The sequence below is a fragment of the Patagioenas fasciata genome, chromosome 19 (assembly GCF_037038585.1).
Source record: "Patagioenas fasciata isolate bPatFas1 chromosome 19, bPatFas1.hap1, whole genome shotgun sequence".
Taxonomy (NCBI): Eukaryota; Metazoa; Chordata; class Aves; order Columbiformes; family Columbidae; genus Patagioenas; species Patagioenas fasciata.
In genome coordinates, this window is record NC_092538.1 from 14358129 (window position 1) to 14375525 (window position 17397).

A 17397-nucleotide genomic window follows, 5' to 3' on the forward strand; every position below is an offset into this window, starting at 1 on the left:
GGGCTGGCTGGAGGGGGTCAAGTGCATCCACCACACCTGGGAACCTGTATCGTTCCTCCTCGTGCACCACAGCTGCCCCGGTCCCTTCCCTGGAGCCAGCCCCAGGATGGACTCCATCCACCCCAGCAGCCTGATCACCACGTGGTCCTCTTGGGAGTCACAGAATCAGAGTGGTTGGGCTGCAGGAGCTCTGCAGATCCCCAGCCCAGCCCTGCTCACACAGGGTCACAGAGCAGATCACACAGGTGGGTCCAGGCGGCTTTGGATGTCTCAGAGAAGGAGACTCCACACCCGCTCTGGGCAGCCTGGGCCAGGCTCTGGCACCTCCCAGCAAACAAGTTTCTGCTCATGTTCACATGGAGCCTCCTGTGTCACGGTTGAGACGGACAAATGGCATAGACCAAGTTCTCTGAGGATAAAAGCAGCAGATGCCATTTATTGCCACAAGTGCATTTTTATACAGTTTTACCAATTCAAGTGTCTCTTCACTATTGGTTACAAGTTACAGCAGTAACATCTCTTTGGCTATTTTTGCTGTCATCAATGTTACTCTTTTACTCCCTTCTCCCTCCCTGGTACATCCTTAACATCTCCGGATACTCCATCACTCCCATCTTTCTCATGGGTAGGCCTTCATATCTTCAAGGCTAATTTTTGTTCCCATGCCCTCCGTCAGGGAATCCACAGACCCACCATAGTCCCACATAACTGTGCACAATATTCCTGCCCTTCCAAAAATAAGCAAAAAATCTCACTCAAAACCCCCCACACCAGAAAGATTTTTATTAGAGAAGCCTCACGATCGTAAGCCCGTATTTTATTAGAGACTTGTCCCAGCTGCCCGCAGAATATTTCATTTTTAGTAGAGATGCAGTGCATCCCCCTCCCCACTCCCCTGGGTATTATTTTTATCAGCTTTTGCTTTATCCCCTCCTATAATGGTTGCTCTGTTCCTTGAGCAATGCTTAGTGCTGTGGAGTCTTGGAAGAAACTTTGAGGGAAAATGCAGCACAGGTATAAAGTATCATTGACTCCAGTGATGTAGTGATTGACGTGGATACCTGCTGGGGACCAAGAAGGTGGGGAGATGCTGGTGGTGGTGACCACGAAAGGAGAAGAAGAACAATGAACATGAAAACTCAAGAAATGAGACTTCCCTGAACCACAGGTGAGATCCCAGAGGAGGAGAGTTGAAGGGCAAAGGAGTTCAGGACAACTGGCAGTTTTTCAAACCCTATTCAGTGCAAACGGTGCCAATAATAAAGCGAAGATCGCAAGCGTAACAAGAAACCAATCTGGCAGAATCACAGGCTCTTCTGCACCCTTGTGATCCTCCAGCTGAAAATAAAAGGAAAAGCACAAGAAGACAGGGTCATAATCAGAAAGGTCAAGGCAGAAAATCAGATAAAACTAACAAAGGACATCCAAAAGGGCTAACAAGGAAGAGCCCAGACAGGAGTAGGGAGAGGACAGGTCAGAGATATTTAATCTAAATGCAATGTTTTCACTTGGATGGTTAAACCCACACACATACACACCCGGCTGAGCCGCTCACCAGGGTCCGCACCCATCTCACCCCACCGACCACCTTCACATTTCCTCCTAGAAAAGCCTCAGGTTGTTACAGTGCTGGCAGAGCAGCACAGAAAGGCACCAAGACTTCACTTTTACCATTCACAGGGGCATGAATTAGGTGTATTCTCTCATGTCCTGTCCCTCACCCCATCTAGAGGGTTATTTCAAGAGCTCCTGGAAGACAGGCAGGCCCAAAGGTCAAGAAACCAGCAAATAATCTAATCGGAAGGAAACAAGGAAGCTTGGGTCACAATGTATTAATTCTGGAAACAAAAAATAAGCAGATTGAAACACTGGGAGAAGAGATTATTAACTCAGCAGAACAAGGACTGGTGGCTGGAGATGGACAGAGACTCTGAACTTTCAGGCTCAGGTCCTGAGTTTCACAAACCTGCAGTGTCCACTCCTTTAATATCATAAAATTTATATTTCCCTGAAGAATTTAGGCCCTTGAGTCAAGTTACTTAATGAGAAGAAACTTTTGTTTTAATCTATGTTTTCAGTTTCTTCTTAATTTTTTTTTTAAAAGACCTCTTTAATTAGCCCTCCTGTTACTCATCTCTTCATTTTGCAGGGCTTACTGTGATTGCTGGCTTTTGGCCACACACTTATTCAGCTCATCCGAACAGAACTTCAGCTGTTGCCTGTAAGTTAGAGCTGAACATCCAAGTACAGGTATAAACACCAGAAAGTTACAGAAGAAGAAATATGAACCAATTTCTTTACAGGATATCTCACTCTGTCTGGTTTGCCGCCTCCTCAGACGCAAAAATAATAAACCCTATTAATTTAAGTCTTATTTAGCTGTTCCATCTCTCTGCAATAATTGATTGGGCTTTAGACACTCAGCCAGAAAACACAATCAAATCAGGTTTGCCTGGTGACTGCGCCATAGCAGTGCCAGAAACCCCCAGTCCCCACACTTGCTCTAATTGATTAAAACATTTGGTCACTCGCACATTTCTATACAGACAATTAAGCTAAAGAGACACTACAAACGCAGCAAGACCAGCTGAGAGCAATAATGGATCTTTTCAGTCTATTTTTCTAGGGAGAATTACGACTTAGCGATGTTGCAGTAACTAAAGCGGGTTTTGTCTCCCCTTTGCTCCCGATGCAGCAGCCTCAGGAGCTCAACGCTGCACAATCGCTGCCTTGCAGGGAACCACACCAACGAATTATCTGCTTTTCCTGCCCTCCAAAAAAGCTGCCACGTGCTAAATCTGCATCTGTTTGGCATCTATCAGGGCTGTAGCACTTCCAGGAATGAGGGGGAAGGGCTCCAGTGCAGAGTCAAGCCACATTTTTTACAAATACCCCCAATTTTCTGAGTCTGTTTGGATGCTGGCTCCGCACGTGCCGGCTGGCACGGGGCCAAAATGTGTCAGTCACAACCAGGCAAACACAACGATACCCAGTTCCCAGGAAAGTGGCTGAACTGCAGCATTTCTTGCCAAAGTGATGCACAGAGAACAAACAGGCTCCTCGGACTCTTCCTCAGAGATCTTGGGGGAGCTGCAGCGGTCGGAAACATTGGCAGAATCTACAAGTGTCAAAAGCCTAAAAGAAGAGATCCAGAAAAAGAAAAAGAATGGCAGCCGCCTTATCTGCAACTTTGTGCACACGAGACAAGAACGGTGAGGCATGACATTTGTATTAAAAACATTTTGCCAACAGTAGATCCAGACTATCACTTCATACGTCTCCAATGGCACAGGTGGTACCTGCTAATAGAAGGTAACGTTTATCCTACCCAGTCACTGGTCCCTGCAGTTCTACATTCAGTCTTGCGTGACTAAGAATCTGCAAACGTGGTTTAAAGCAGAAAGCGTACAGCTAGTCCTGGCTGGAGGATTAGTAAGCTGTGCTGACATGCAACCAGTAGAGAGGAGCGTGGGTATGGAATTCCTGTCTCCCTGCACCAAATCAAATGACCAGCACAGCTCACAGCCACACAGAGGCTGTAACACCCCAACCACAGGGTCTAAAAAAGAAACAACAAGCAGAGAAAGCTTCAGTTCTGCTTTACATCAAGCTTAAGGTGTGCATGATGTGAGACTTGAGATGAGTGTCAAAATTAACCTTTAAGTCTTCCTCCTCAGTAGAGATCTGAGAAGACAGGCAGCTGCAGTGCATATGGAAAATCCAGCAGCTGAAAACCCATTTCACCTGCAGCAGGTCAATAGTCATAGAATCATTTTGGTTGGAAAAGCCCCTCAAGATCAGGGAGTCCAACCATAACCCACGCCTGGCACTGCCCCATGTCCCTGAGAACCTCATTTAAACACCTTTTAAACCCCTCCAGGGATGGTGACTCCAGCACTGCCCTGGGCAGCCTGCTCCAATGCCCCACAGCCCTTTGGGGAAGAAATTGTTCCCCACATCCAACCTCAGCCTCCCCGGTGCAACTTGAGGCCGTTTCCTCTGCTCCTGGCGCTTGTTCCTGGGGAGCAGAGCCCGACCCCCCTGGCTCCAAGCTCCTTTCAGGCAGTTCAGAGATCAGAAGGTCTCCCCTCAGCTCCTGTTCTCCAGCTGAACCCCCCCAGGTCCCTCATGAAGTGGTTTGGGATGGAAGGGACCTTAAAAATCATCTAGTGTCCACCCCCCAGCCATGGGCAGGGACACCTTCCACTGGACCAGGTTGCTGAGCATCCCAACATGGCAAAAAGTCCAGAAGAAAACCCAAAGACACCTTCCGGCACAGATCTCTACACCACCAAAAACTCATTGCAAGAAAAGGCTTGGAAAGCATACACAAAAAGGCATAATTACAAAGGAATGAAGTAGAGCAGTGGTTGAAAAATGCCCAGAAGTCACAAGAAAGACTCAGCCATCCTCCTCCAAAAATGCAGCCACCATGAGCTCGGTTATAGCCCATCTGATGTCACATTGTGCTTCACAAACTCCTCAACGACCTCCAGAGGGCTTTTCTTCTGAGGAGGGAAATACACAGCTGGCAAATCAGTGTGGGTCTACCAAGCAACCTCCACAAAAGCCCTGGGGTTGGAAGCAATGATTGTCTGTTAAAGCTGAAACATTTCGGTGCAGAAAAGGGAGCTTCACAGCAGGAGATCTTTACAGGGGGAAAAAACGTCCCAGTTTCCCGCTGTTTTACAGGAGTGTGCCGGAGCTGAAGGTCAGACACAGCGGCAAATCCATCACCACCGACTTCAGGAGCATTGGCTGGAACACAATTGCTGCACTTGAGCCACCACCCAAAAGAATGTTCTGACTAAAGCGAGAAAATGTCACTGTTGGTGAAAGGAACCTGTTCAAATTATTTCAGCGTTTTATACCAGAATAGAAGTGGAATCCGGGCAGCGGAATTTTGCAGTTTGCCCAAGTGCGACAGGAGAAAACTCCAGTTTCATTCCTAGGGCTGCTCAGTCTTTGAGAAACCCTTGAAAGGCCACCAAGAGCTATTCTTTAGGCTTCCTCTTTCCCTTAAAAGAAAAGAAAGCGCTGTTGAAAAGTATAAAAGGCTTGAGATTTGTGGAAGGGTTTGCTTCCGTGAACTGAAAGCAGGAGTGAGAACATGAGAGGGGATATTACAGGGCTCTACTTGACACGCAAAAATACTGCAGTCGCAAAATGGATGGAAAGCTTGGTCTTTCCGTGATGCTGCTTCAGATCCTTCTCGTCATACAGGAAACTAAGAACACCTTGGACATTTTTAACACGTAGTAAAAGCCTGCTAAGGTCAGTGAAAAATGCAGCTGCTTCAGCAGGCAAGCCAAGCCGAACCTGGTGTCAAGAAAACGGGACTGGCAGAGTTCAGGGCTGGGAATGCCAGGAGCTGTAAGAAATACCAACCTCACCAGCTGAGCAGAAAAGAGCTAACAAATTGTTAGGATCTGGCTTTTTGCCTAAACCCAGATGCCCATTTTAATCCAAGAGCCCCTTCTGCTTTGCAGCAGGGGACAACAGGAATAACAAAAATTTCCAATACATAAGCGCATAATTTCTTGTCAAACTAAGCCTATGATGGGGTGTTGAACATTTTCACCGGAGGCCACAGCAGCCCCGCAGTTGCATTCAAAGGGCCGAATGTAATTTGAGGATTTGGCCCACAGGGCTTGTGTTTGTTATGTGCATCGTGCTCCTTTATCGCCGACTCTGTCTCGTAACACAAAAGACATACTGGCTTTTCCTCCCTGAAACACAAACACGTATTTGCTTTCCCATCTATCAATAAATCGCCTTCCTTCCACATCAATCTTCCTCTTACTTGACATTCTGGGATTCAAATTGCTCCACCAAAGACGGTAAGATGTGTCACCTAAGTAAAAGATCTAGATGATACTTTCACCTCCATCAACTAGTACTGAAGAAAAACCAAAATCCTGGACCTTTCACAATAAGCCCCATGGTAAGTCAGAACGCTTGCTGAGCCTGTCGCAAAACATCTGCCATGAAGATCTCACATTGGTGACCTCCACTAGTGGCAACCACGGCAAACCGTGTCTTACGGAAGTGAGGCCATGGGTATCGACCACACGGCAGCTCATCCCATTTCAATCCCTCCCCCAAATCTACCTGCAAGTTCTTGAGAGCTCCTCTCACCCAGGTGAGATGGAGAAGAGACATCCGTCCCTCAGCCCAAGTAGATTCACTAATTCCTACATTGGCTTCGCCATCCCAGGCTGCTCCCTTGAATTCTTGAATTAGATTCTGGAGGAACTGTTACTCTTTTAGCAACTAATTTGAATGAAAAAAACCTATTGCTATAATAAAAGCATTCTGAAACTAATAGACACTGGCAGATCATCTTCTCAGGCCATTTTGTCCATTAACAGCAGCTGTGTCACACACCTGTGCTGTTAGATTGCCCACAGAAGAATTCGGAAGACCTATGAAGATGTCACATATTTCCTTATTTGCAGAACAGAATCTACAATGATTATTGAAGTGTATCACCACTATCCATATAAAATAAATGAGAGATACTCCATAGATAGTGTGAGGACATCACTATCATCTGTATCACACTTGACTGATGAGTTCTCTGCCCTTACCTGAAGGTACAGAACAATCCTAAGAAAACAGAACTAACCAGCCACCTCCAAAAACCATCTTCCAACTGCTCTTGGACACTGCACCCAAGAAAAAGACCAGCAAGACAAAATCCCCTCAAAGGGTCCCCACGGGGAGGTTGGGAAGACACAAGAGCGCACGCAGTTCACGTTTGGGCTGCAAAGCAAGCAGAAAAGAAAAATCCAAATAAAACCACAGGATGGGACTCGAGAACAGGTTGTGTCACAGAAGAACCAGTTTCCCGGTCCCAGCTCCCCTGCCAGGGCCAGAGCAACGGGACCCTGGGCTTTCCCCTCACACCCATCTACTCTCCCCACGAAAGGACATCTGGGTTCCTCCAGCGCCCACCACAGCCCAGCCTCATATCCAGCTATCGCTCCCAATAAATCATTTGGCAAATCAAGGAGCGGTTAAAACTAACGATGGTGAACAACCCACCAGAGCACAGGTCTGTGCTGACTTTACAGCAGCAGGGAAGTCTAAAAGACAATCAATATTTTTGTACCCATAAAATAAGAGGACACTGAAGGAATATCTGTGGAGTCACACTGGGGGTTTGTTTGGGGTTTTTGCTGCTCTTGTTTTTAGTTTGGGTTTTTTTTTTGGTTGTTTTGTTTGTTTGGGCCCATTTTGGTTTTGGTTGAGTGCCTTTTTTTCCCCCAGTCATCTTTCCTATGAGAACAGCAGCTTGAGCCTCCCTCTAAGGCTGAAGAAAGATTTAAATGTACTTCCTGGGAAAAAGAAAACCACACAAAAAACCCACCACCCAAACTTCGAGCCCAGCAGGAACTGTTTCAAGCAGCTACAAGCAACTGCAGAAACAAATAAGAACGTGTTAGGCTGTACCTACTAATCACCACAGGAGACACTAATATGAAAAGTGCTTCTATCTGCATTTTAGTTCCTGACACCTACCTGAACAGATTAAATTACTAAAGCGTTCACACAGCAAAATGGAAGCACTGCAAATAGAACCCAGCCAAATACCTGAACCATCAGCCTCTCTCCAGCTCTGTGTTGCTTGCAGGCACTTAGTTTGTGCTGTATTTGTATTTTTATGCAAGACTGAACACTGATGGAAAGGGAATCAGCATTTTCTCAGGCTGCAAGATTGGCTAACAACCTCCTTTCCCATTTCAAGGGGCAGCACACTTGCTTCAAAACTGCACTGCCTGTGCCCTAAACCCAGTCCACACAAAGGCTGCAAATCTCACACAAGCTACCAGTTATCATTCAGTTTTGGAGCATTTTGGGAAGCTCAGCCTTTCAGCGGAGCAGCAACTTCAGAAAGGTGCAGAGCAGATACTTACAGTGTTGTAATGATCGACATAAACCGCATTTCCCAAGCCAAACACAGCGTATCTCAGGCCTTTCAGATACGTTTTCCCAAAGCGAAAGTCACGCGCTGCCTCTTCTAACCCCTTGCAGAACCACGCTGCACTCTCGGTTGGCTGCCCGTCAGTGTACGTAGCTACCAAGAACACACAAACGTTCCTGCCGGTTGTCTAATAATATCAAGAGAATAGAAGAGATCGGTGCATTTCTCAGAACGCTTCCCATTAGTAAGACAACTGGAACACATGGGGAGTTGGAAGAAGTTAAAAGATGAGGTTTTTTCTAAGTGGGATTTTGGTGTGGGATGCTGCAGGTGATAACCCCAACAGTGGCGAACGGCCATCCCCCCTGCAGAGACGCCTTAAATTAGCCAGGAGAGATCAAACTGTCTGTCTGCTGCTTCACAGAGGTGGTACAAGAGAACAGAACATCTCCCTTCCCCACCCCAATCGACAGCTTCTTGAGCAGACTCTTGCAGCAATCAAGTTTCTCACTGATTCAAAAAAACAACTATCAATATTCACAGAAGAAAAATGCCTCAAGGATTACTCCATCTAAATATGACCAGCAAGGAGTTTTTAGCTTATGAGCCTGTGAAGGCTGCAAATTGTCACCATCTGCTTGTTCTGGCTTTGAACCCTTCCCTGGGGATACAGAGACAGAACAGAGGGACCTGGTGCAACCGCTCTCACTGAACTCACACCTGAGTTACAGAACCAGCTCATACCAAGTCACTGTCACCATCAAAATACTCTAGGCAATCCTCTCCTAGGAATATTCAAAATTTAGGTGTTTTCTGCTGAGGGTTGATGGGCTACACTTATACAGAAGGGAAGCGACTTTTAACACACAGCATTGGGAATTTCCAGAATAATAGGAGAGAAATACAAGGGGAAAAGAGCCTTCGCAACACAAGGAAAAGCTTTTCTTTATTAGTCATATTTATAAGGTACTTACCTCCTCTGGATCATAATCTCCCATGCTGATGACTTCCACAGGCAAGCAAAGTGAAATAACGGCTTCAGCCAGACCTCTGGCAAACCTCCAAAAAAAAAAGAAAAATAGGAATTTATCAATTGCTTCAACCCAAGCATGGTAGCGACCAAACAACCCCCACACGCCCAGTCACAAGACACCTCCCACAACAGAAAGAACAAAGACATCCGAGAACTGGACACTGGACCTAGAATTCCTCATGTTAAGAAAAAAAAAATCAAGTATATTGGCTGCAAGAAGAGAGTGACATGAATTTTAATGACTAATGATTTCACATTTACACACACCATTTTTTTCAAAAGCACCTAAACCAGTACTTGTCTCTGAGAAGACCCGCTCGCAACTACGGGTACGGCAAGAGTAAACTTTAAACTTCATCATCAATGTCTCTACTGCATGCGCCATTTAAAGCAAGTAGAAAAAAAATGTTATTTTTACATAATTTTAAGTTATCTTTCATGTTGGGCAATGACTTCTCATGAGCTAATGAACTTTCTGATGTTTACACTGTGCAATACTTCTAAGGCAAGCAACAGACTTGAGTCTCAATATTTCAAATTACTTCATGTAGGTGGGGAAAAAAAAAAGTAACTGATACCTTTGCTGTGCCAGTCTGAGACCCATAGAAAATCTTTACTTTGCCTCCAGGGTGGCTGATCCATTTACGAGTTTGTCTTCTATTCCTTCAGAAGAAGCTGGATTCCCATTGGATTTTTCACCCTAAGAAACAAGCACCACTTCTCATTCAATCCCTTTTCAAAGTGATGTTAACCCCATTCTCCCAAAACCACTTAAAACACCTATCCTGTGAACAGACTCTCAGCACTAATTAAATGAGGCTATCAAAGCATTTTAGCTTCTCACACCCAGAGAAAGACACAACCACGTCTCTGAACTAGGCCACGCTCCAATAAACTCAGGTCACACGCAGCCGGATCCAGCTGAACGCAGGAACCTCCCAACTCGCGCAGCAGAACTTTGCTCACCTGCGCAAGGAGCTTTTACCATCCTGAACAGCCTAATCCCACTCCCGTCCTAAAACCAGCCCAACCTCATCAGTAACATCAACGGAAAGAGGAACCCGAGAACTCCAGCACAAGTAGAGTGATTGATTTGCAGTGACAGAGCAACCCAGGCTGACACGATCTCTCAGTAACGACGGGAGAAGCGTTCAGCAGAGAGCTGCTCCAACATCAGAGCAACGAGGGCACCGAGTCACCCACAAACATGAGACCGTCCAGGCTGCGGATTATAACCCTCAGGTGCACTGAACTGTAAGGAACGTTCAAGGAAGAAACGTTGTTTTCACAAAACTGGGGAGCTGGCACCTGACCCCCGCGAGGGAAGGGACCGAGACACATCAGACTGTGAATCCTGAATGTAAAACAAAATCTCTTCAAACTAATCCCAGAATGCAAACTGACACCTGTATTTACAAGTTAATCTAGAGGGAAGGACGGCCAAAGAGCCAGGAACCCATTTTTAAATAGATCAATAAGGGAAAGGGTGTTGTTCGGATTAGATGAATGAAATACGTAAACTGAGGCAGGTGTCGGGTGCTCTGTAAACCCTGAAGAACCGACCAGTGGGCAACAGGGGAGGGAAATTGCACCCAGGGTTTGGGGGGATATAAACGGGGGCTTTTTGCCCTATTATGCGTGCCTGCCTTTAGGGAGAACACCCGGTCTTGCAAAATCATTAACAAAATGTGCTTTGCTGAGAGATCCTGCCTGGGCCTGTTCTATTGGCAAGGTGATCGTTTCCTACACGACCACACCTGGGCTCCGCAGTGACCCACGGCGGGGCCCACAGTGGGGCAGCACGTGTCACTGCACCAGTGGGGACCGTCACCCGGCAGCCACTCGCCTCCACACGCAGATTTCGGGGCCTTCTTGGACAAAAGCACTTCCATCTTCCCTGGCCTTCTTTCTGGTTTTGGTGGTGAGGAACTGAACGATGATCCAAATGCTGATCCCAATGATACAGGGAATTGACCTTCTCCCCTGGAGAAGTTGTAGAAACTGAGGGCAACAGAAAGTAGAAATTTGGAAAGGTTGTTAGATGAAGCTTGGAGAGTATTCAGTAACAGGGACAAGGAAGATTCTTGAAAGGATAAGTAAGTATGGAACTGAAGAGGTTGGAAGGCTTTGAAAGCCTTTAGAGAGAGGTCAGTATATATGTTGGGAAAATGAACGTTGGGGAAGGTACAGAGGAAGTAGGCAGAGAGAGAAACAGACAGTAGCAAGTTTTGAAAAAGACTGATGGGAACCTGGAATGAACAGAAACAAGTGGAATTTTTGGTGGATTGACAACAAGTAACAATTACATAGTAGGTAAAGGGAGTCACTGGCCAAAGTGAACGGGCATATTTTTGTGAACCTTTGAAATACAAATTGGGTAAACAAGTAGGAATTGATAAATTTCTATATATGTCCAATTCCTTCCAACCTTTTTGGGAGAAGGAATTTGGCCAGTAATAGAGAAATTAATACAAGTCAGGTTATAAACAGAATAATAAAGGACCTCTACCCAGTGGTAGCAAACACCTTTCTGACTGTATTAACTCTAATTTGATTTGGCTTACTGTTTTAGATTTGAAAGATGCCTTTTTGCCTCTCTCTCCGTGAAGCCAGCCAGACAATATTTATGTAAAACCCAGCTCACCTGGATGGTGTTGCCACAAGGATTTAAAAACAGCCCAACAGTACTAGGAAATCAGCTCGCTAAAGATCTTGAATCTTGGGAAGCCCCATCTGATGAAGGACAGATGCAACAATATGTGGATGATCGCTACCAGGACACAGAAGACATGCATAACCTGAACTGTAAGCTTGTTGAACTTTGGGGGCTCCAAGGATACCAGGTATCACAGAAGACAGCCCAGATGATACAGCAACTCATGAGTAACTCATTTGGGCTATGAAATCAGCGTAGGGCAGAGGACCCTGGGCCAGGCTCGAAAGGAGGCCGTATGCCAAACATCAAAGCCTCAAACTGTAAAAGAATTACGGACCCTTCTTGGGCATGACAGAGTGGTGCCGGTTGTGGATTTATAATTATGGATTGTTTGTCAAGCCACTGTATGTGCCAGCAGCCACAGATCAGGAACACCTGCAATGGAATAAAGGAGCTACACGAGCCTTTGAAGAACTTGGTAAGGCTTTGACAGCGCCTGCTCTAGGACTCCCAGGTGTGATTAAACCATTTTTTCTATTCTCTCACGAGAAGCAGGGAATAGCCTTGGGTACACTGGCACAGGATCTTGGCCCGTACCGACGAGCAGCGGCCTATTTCTCCAGACAATCAGATGCAACTGCAAAAGGGTGGCCGGGATGCCCGCGGGCAGTTGCTGCAGCGGTACTGAACATACAGGAGGCCCGGAAATTTACCACGGGTCAGAAAATGGTTGTGCTGGTATCCCACACGGTGCCTACAGTTCTAAATGAAAAAGGGGGACGTTGGCTTTCCCCACAAAGATTTCTCAAATATCAAGCTAAATCATCCTCACTAACACTGTCAAGCCAGCTTCTTTCCTCAGTGACAACACTGGAAAAACAGTTCATCATAATTGCCTGGAAACCATTGAAACAACATAATCCAGCCAAGCAGATCTAAAGGACATAGGATTATGGAGAACACTGAGAACTGCCTTACGGACGAAAGCAGCAATATCCTGAACGGTGAAAGGCACGCTGGTTATGCTATAACTACTAGCCATGAAGTGATGGAATCTGGGCCTCTGTCTGAAAGTACTTCAGCACAAAAGGCTGAAGTATATACTATATATACTATATATATATATATATATAATGTAGTATATACTACATAATCGCCCTTACCTGTGCTCTGGAACTAGCCGAAGGTAAAACTGTGAACGTTTATATGGACTCTAAGTATGCTTTCAGGGTCGTGCACGGAACAATTTGGAAAGAAGAAGGACTCTTGAACTCTCAAGGCACACATATCAAATGTGCAGGAGAAATACCGGCAGCTCAACTTCCTAAGAAGGTGGCAATCATGCATATCCAGGCCCACCAGAAAGCGAGCTCGGAATTGGAAAAAAGGAAATGAGCTGGTGGACAGGGAGGCAAAACTGGTGCCTAAGCAAAAGGTAAAAGCGGAAAGTGCCCTAGTCCCCGACGGGCAGGTTATTTTAGAAGGTAAGCCAGAATATACTAAGGAAGACCAGAAACTTAGTATAGATTTAGAGGAATCATATCATGAGGAAGGGTGGGCTCACGCCCCACAAGAGAAAACTTATTGTTACCTCCTATTTAGTTTGCCCTTTAGTAGCAGAAACATTATACGAACATTTGATCAAAAATAGTAACTACAAATTGGTACACTACTGTAAGACAGGTGACACAGCAACGCGCTCTTTGCCTCCAGACTAATCCTAAGAATATACCTAAGCTAGAAATGGGTCAAATTGGGAAAGGAAACGGACCTGGGCAATAATGGTAAATTGATTTTTCGGAACTCCCAAGAAAAGGGGGGTGCTGATATTGCTTGGTACTAACTGATACCTTTTCAGGTTGGCCAGAAGCACTCCCTACCAGAACAGCAAAAGCTCGGGAGGTAACTAAAACATGAGCACAAGAAACAATACCAAGGCTTGGTGTTCCAGCTGATATATCCTCTGATAAAGGGCCACATTTTAAATCAAAAATTGTACAGCAGATCAGTCAGCACTTGAGAATAGACTGGCAACTACATACACCTTATCATTCTTCCTCCAGTGGCCAGGTAGAAAGAAAAAAAAAAAAGATGAAGTGAGTCATCTAATTGAACAACAAATTGTAAATCTGGGGCAGGAGGCAAATTTGGCTTGGTCTCAATCTTCACCTTTGTCCCTCTTGCATATGAACAAGGCCAAGGGCAAAGAAGGGTTAAATCCTTTTGAAATCCTGGATGGGAGACCCTATAGTGTACAGAAGGGGATGTCTGCACAAGAAGGGGATGAAATTATGACTTTTTATATGGTTATATTGCGTAAACAACTTAACAAAATTGGGAAGAGTGTTTGCAACTTGGAGTAGGGGTCTGGATGGGCCAGTACATAACATCCAATTGGGCGATTATGTGTCTGTGAAGTCTCTTGCAGAAAAGGACTTTGGAATCACAACAGGAAGCCCATTTCAAGTCCTCCTGGCATCCTTCACTGCTACCAAGATTAAAGAACGGAATGCCCGAATCCATCATTCTAGAGTGAAGAAAGTCTGCAAAGCACCACGAAGGGTAACCCAGGCGCAACCTGGAAAATGCCGTTTCTTACGGTCATAACCCTAGCACACGGATGGGACGAAAATTGCCATGAGCAAGATCTGAATAAAACCATGGGGGAACGCTTTAAATTGGTGCTTTGGAATCAAAACCATCAGAGTGTATATATTACATTGCCCACTTCCGCAGAAGAAAGCTTTACATTTGTAGTAATTAACCAAAACCTTCCTGAAATTCTATCAAAGAAATTAGGTTATGTCCACCCTGACATGTTTTGGTCCTTCTGGACCTTCTGGGTAACCTTTTGGTCCCTTTGGTCCTTCTGGGTGACCAACCCAAACGGCACTTCCTACCTCAGCAAGAAGAAACCCGAAAGAGAAGACAAATGCTACAGCTGCAGTGAGCGGGGTCACCACGCCAAAGAACGCAAGCTCCCGTCGCAGCCCAGAAGATGCCATTCCTGCCGGAGCACCAGCCACATGGCTGTCAGCTGCCCCAAAAGAGCTCAGCAGCGCAGAAGACAAACACCAGGAGCCTGACTTTTGCATTAACATTAAAAATCTGTTGAAGGATAGAGATGGGTTTTCTCAGGTAGAAGTAGCCTTCTTACCTGCGGCCAGAGAAAACATAGACAATCATCACATTAGTAAAAGAATTTACTAACCTCTTAGCAAAGGGGGGAATGATACAGGGAACTGACAATTAACTAATTAACACTTGACACTTAAGGAACTAACCCTACCCCACATCACTAAAGACACTTAGAGAGCTAACCCTTTAACCCACATCACTATTGCCTAGCCTTGTTTAACTCTGTGTAACTTATTGTACGAAAAACAGGACGTCACTGACGCCTTGCAAAGATCACAATCCTCGGGTGCATCCTTGGGTGAACTAGATTACAGAAACTTGGACACAGTTTTAACCAACTCAGCAGTCTGAGACCCAACCAACTCATCACACTGGACCAAAGGTGATCGGGTACAGAGAAGAGGACCCGGGGTCACGATCACTGCGCAGCTGCAACCAGGAGGAGCCGGAGACTCTGGAAATGGTCTCCTGAACTCATTGCAATAAGAACCGCCTTCTCGGGGACAGGTTATGAATATGTACAGGTGTTCCTAAAACTTCCGTGAATATGTAACGCTTTACTGCATTTAACCAAGCTCACAGCTACTGTAATTTTACACACGTATTAGGTGAAATGATTCCCCGTGTGTCCGGCATCGTACCTAAATACATACCTTCCTTATAACCTCAAGGGTTGTAAGGTCATTCCATGCCTCACCAACAGCAACAACAGAATCAACGTAAAGTCTGTGCAGCCATAAGGACACCAGGGAAGTATAGAAGAAGTTCCACGTATCCATTGAGACATCTAGATCTGGAATAAATAACAGATTTAGCAAAAGCAGATTCCTACAGGATGAATTCAGTGTAAGCACACAAGAAAAATAATCATACAGGTTCTGTTCTAAGGAAAGGCAGAAAATACTTTTGTGCTGTGCAAGTGCCTGAAAGTAAAGAGTCCTTGCAAAACGTTCGCTGGCCTTAGTTTTGCGCGGACCTGACACAGGCAGATCTCTGGAGCTAAAAAGCTCCACGTCAGGGGAGAAATCACTGCCACAGAGGCTGCTGCCGAACACAGCCCTTGCTTGTGTACATGAGACACCACACTGGTTACAACAACAGCTTCGACCCAGAGTTTCAAGGCCAGACTAAAACCTGGAAACCTTCAAAATACTTTTTCAGAATTCTATCATGTGGGTGACGGTTGGTTCAGAACAACCCACACTGTTCTGAACCAACTTAAAAATTCAGGGTACATAACGCTGCAGCCAGGAGTGCACCTGTGCAGTCACCGACACTACCTAGCTCAGAAAAAAAAAAAAAAGCATTTAAGAGTTTAAATAAGGTTTGTTTGCAACACTGATGGACTGAGGAACGCAGATGACACCCTCCTGCTGTTATCCACAGTCCTCTTGGATCTTGTTTCTGCAGACGTGAGACGAGCTCAGAAACCGAGCATTTCCAAGAGGCTGGAAGCTTTGCTAACTTAATTTTCCCCCGGGCTGTTACTAATGCTAAAAAAGCTTCTTTCCCCCTCACCCCTCCACAATTAATACTGAACCCCAAAAAAGAAAAGAGCCGAGGGGCTCCCAGGCCCGTTCAGCAGCTCATCCTGTGCCTCCAGCACGACTGGTTTATGTGGGCAGCCCACAGGGGTGGGTTTTACCCCTCCAGGGGGCTCCAGAAACCTGCAGCAGCCCAAGTACCCCACACCCTGTGCCCACCCCAGCACGCGCCATCCTGCACCCCCAGCCCATCCCTCCCGTGTTCACCCACCCCTCTAACCCCCCATACAAACCCCTCACACTGACCCCCACATCCCACACCCCAGTAACTGCCTCAGAACCACCCCCCCCAGTTATTACCCCTTCACATACCCCCAGATATCACCCCCCACACACACACACACATTTTCCCGCCCCGTGGTTATTACCCTTCCCCCCTCACACACACACACTCCCAGTTATTACCCCCACACACACACACTCTCCCCACCTCAACATCATTACACCCCCAGTTATCACCCCCCACCCTACAGCTATCACCCACCCCCCCATGGCTATTATTCACACACACAGTTATTGCCCCCTCCATAGTTATTACCCACACCCACCCCTCACAGCCCCCCCAGTTATTACCCCCACACACTTCTCCCCTCCCCACAATTATTGCCCCCAAGGGTTATTACTCTTCCCTCCCTCACACCCCCCGCCCCCCAGCCCAGTTATTACCTTCACGCACAGTTATTACCCCACACACACCCCCCCGGGGTTATCACTCACACACACACAGTCATCACCAACACCGTTATTGTCCCTCTCACAGTTACTACCCCTCGCATCCCCCCAGTTATTACCCCCACATGCACAGCTATTACCCCCACACACACCCATGCACTCCCCCCTCAGGGTTATTGCTTCGCCCCGTTATTACCCCCACACACCCTACGGTTCCCACTCACACCTCCCCAAGTCATTACCCCCGACCCCGCCGCTATCAACCCCCCACACCCACCCTCCTCTCATGGTCATTACTCCGCCCCTCACACACACCCCTTCCCCCGCCCCGTTATTACCACTGGCCCTCAGAGTTATTTAGCCCAAACCCTACGGTCACCCCCCACAGTCCTCACAGGTTCACGCCCCTCACGGTTATTCCTCCCCC

The 17397-nt window shown here is 46.4% G+C and overlaps 1 long non-coding RNA gene across 4 annotated transcripts; it reads right to left on the bottom strand.

The window, feature by feature from the left end:
* Positions 1-7506: 7506 nt before the first annotated feature.
* On the bottom strand, positions 7507-17396 carry LOC139829467 (uncharacterized). Of its 4 annotated transcripts, XR_011741938.1 has the most exons (6): positions 17366-17396; positions 15408-15547; positions 10718-10961; positions 9539-9660; positions 8902-8986; positions 7507-8114 (listed from the first exon to the last, which is right to left on the bottom strand). It is a non-coding gene; the product is annotated as an uncharacterized lncRNA (long non-coding RNA). The 4 variants fall into 4 exon arrangements; XR_011741936.1 differs by lacking the exon at positions 17366-17396 and having other exon boundaries at positions 15408-16226; XR_011741937.1 differs by lacking the exon at positions 17366-17396 and having other exon boundaries at positions 10807-10961; positions 15408-16222.
* Position 17397: the final 1 nt, after the last annotated feature.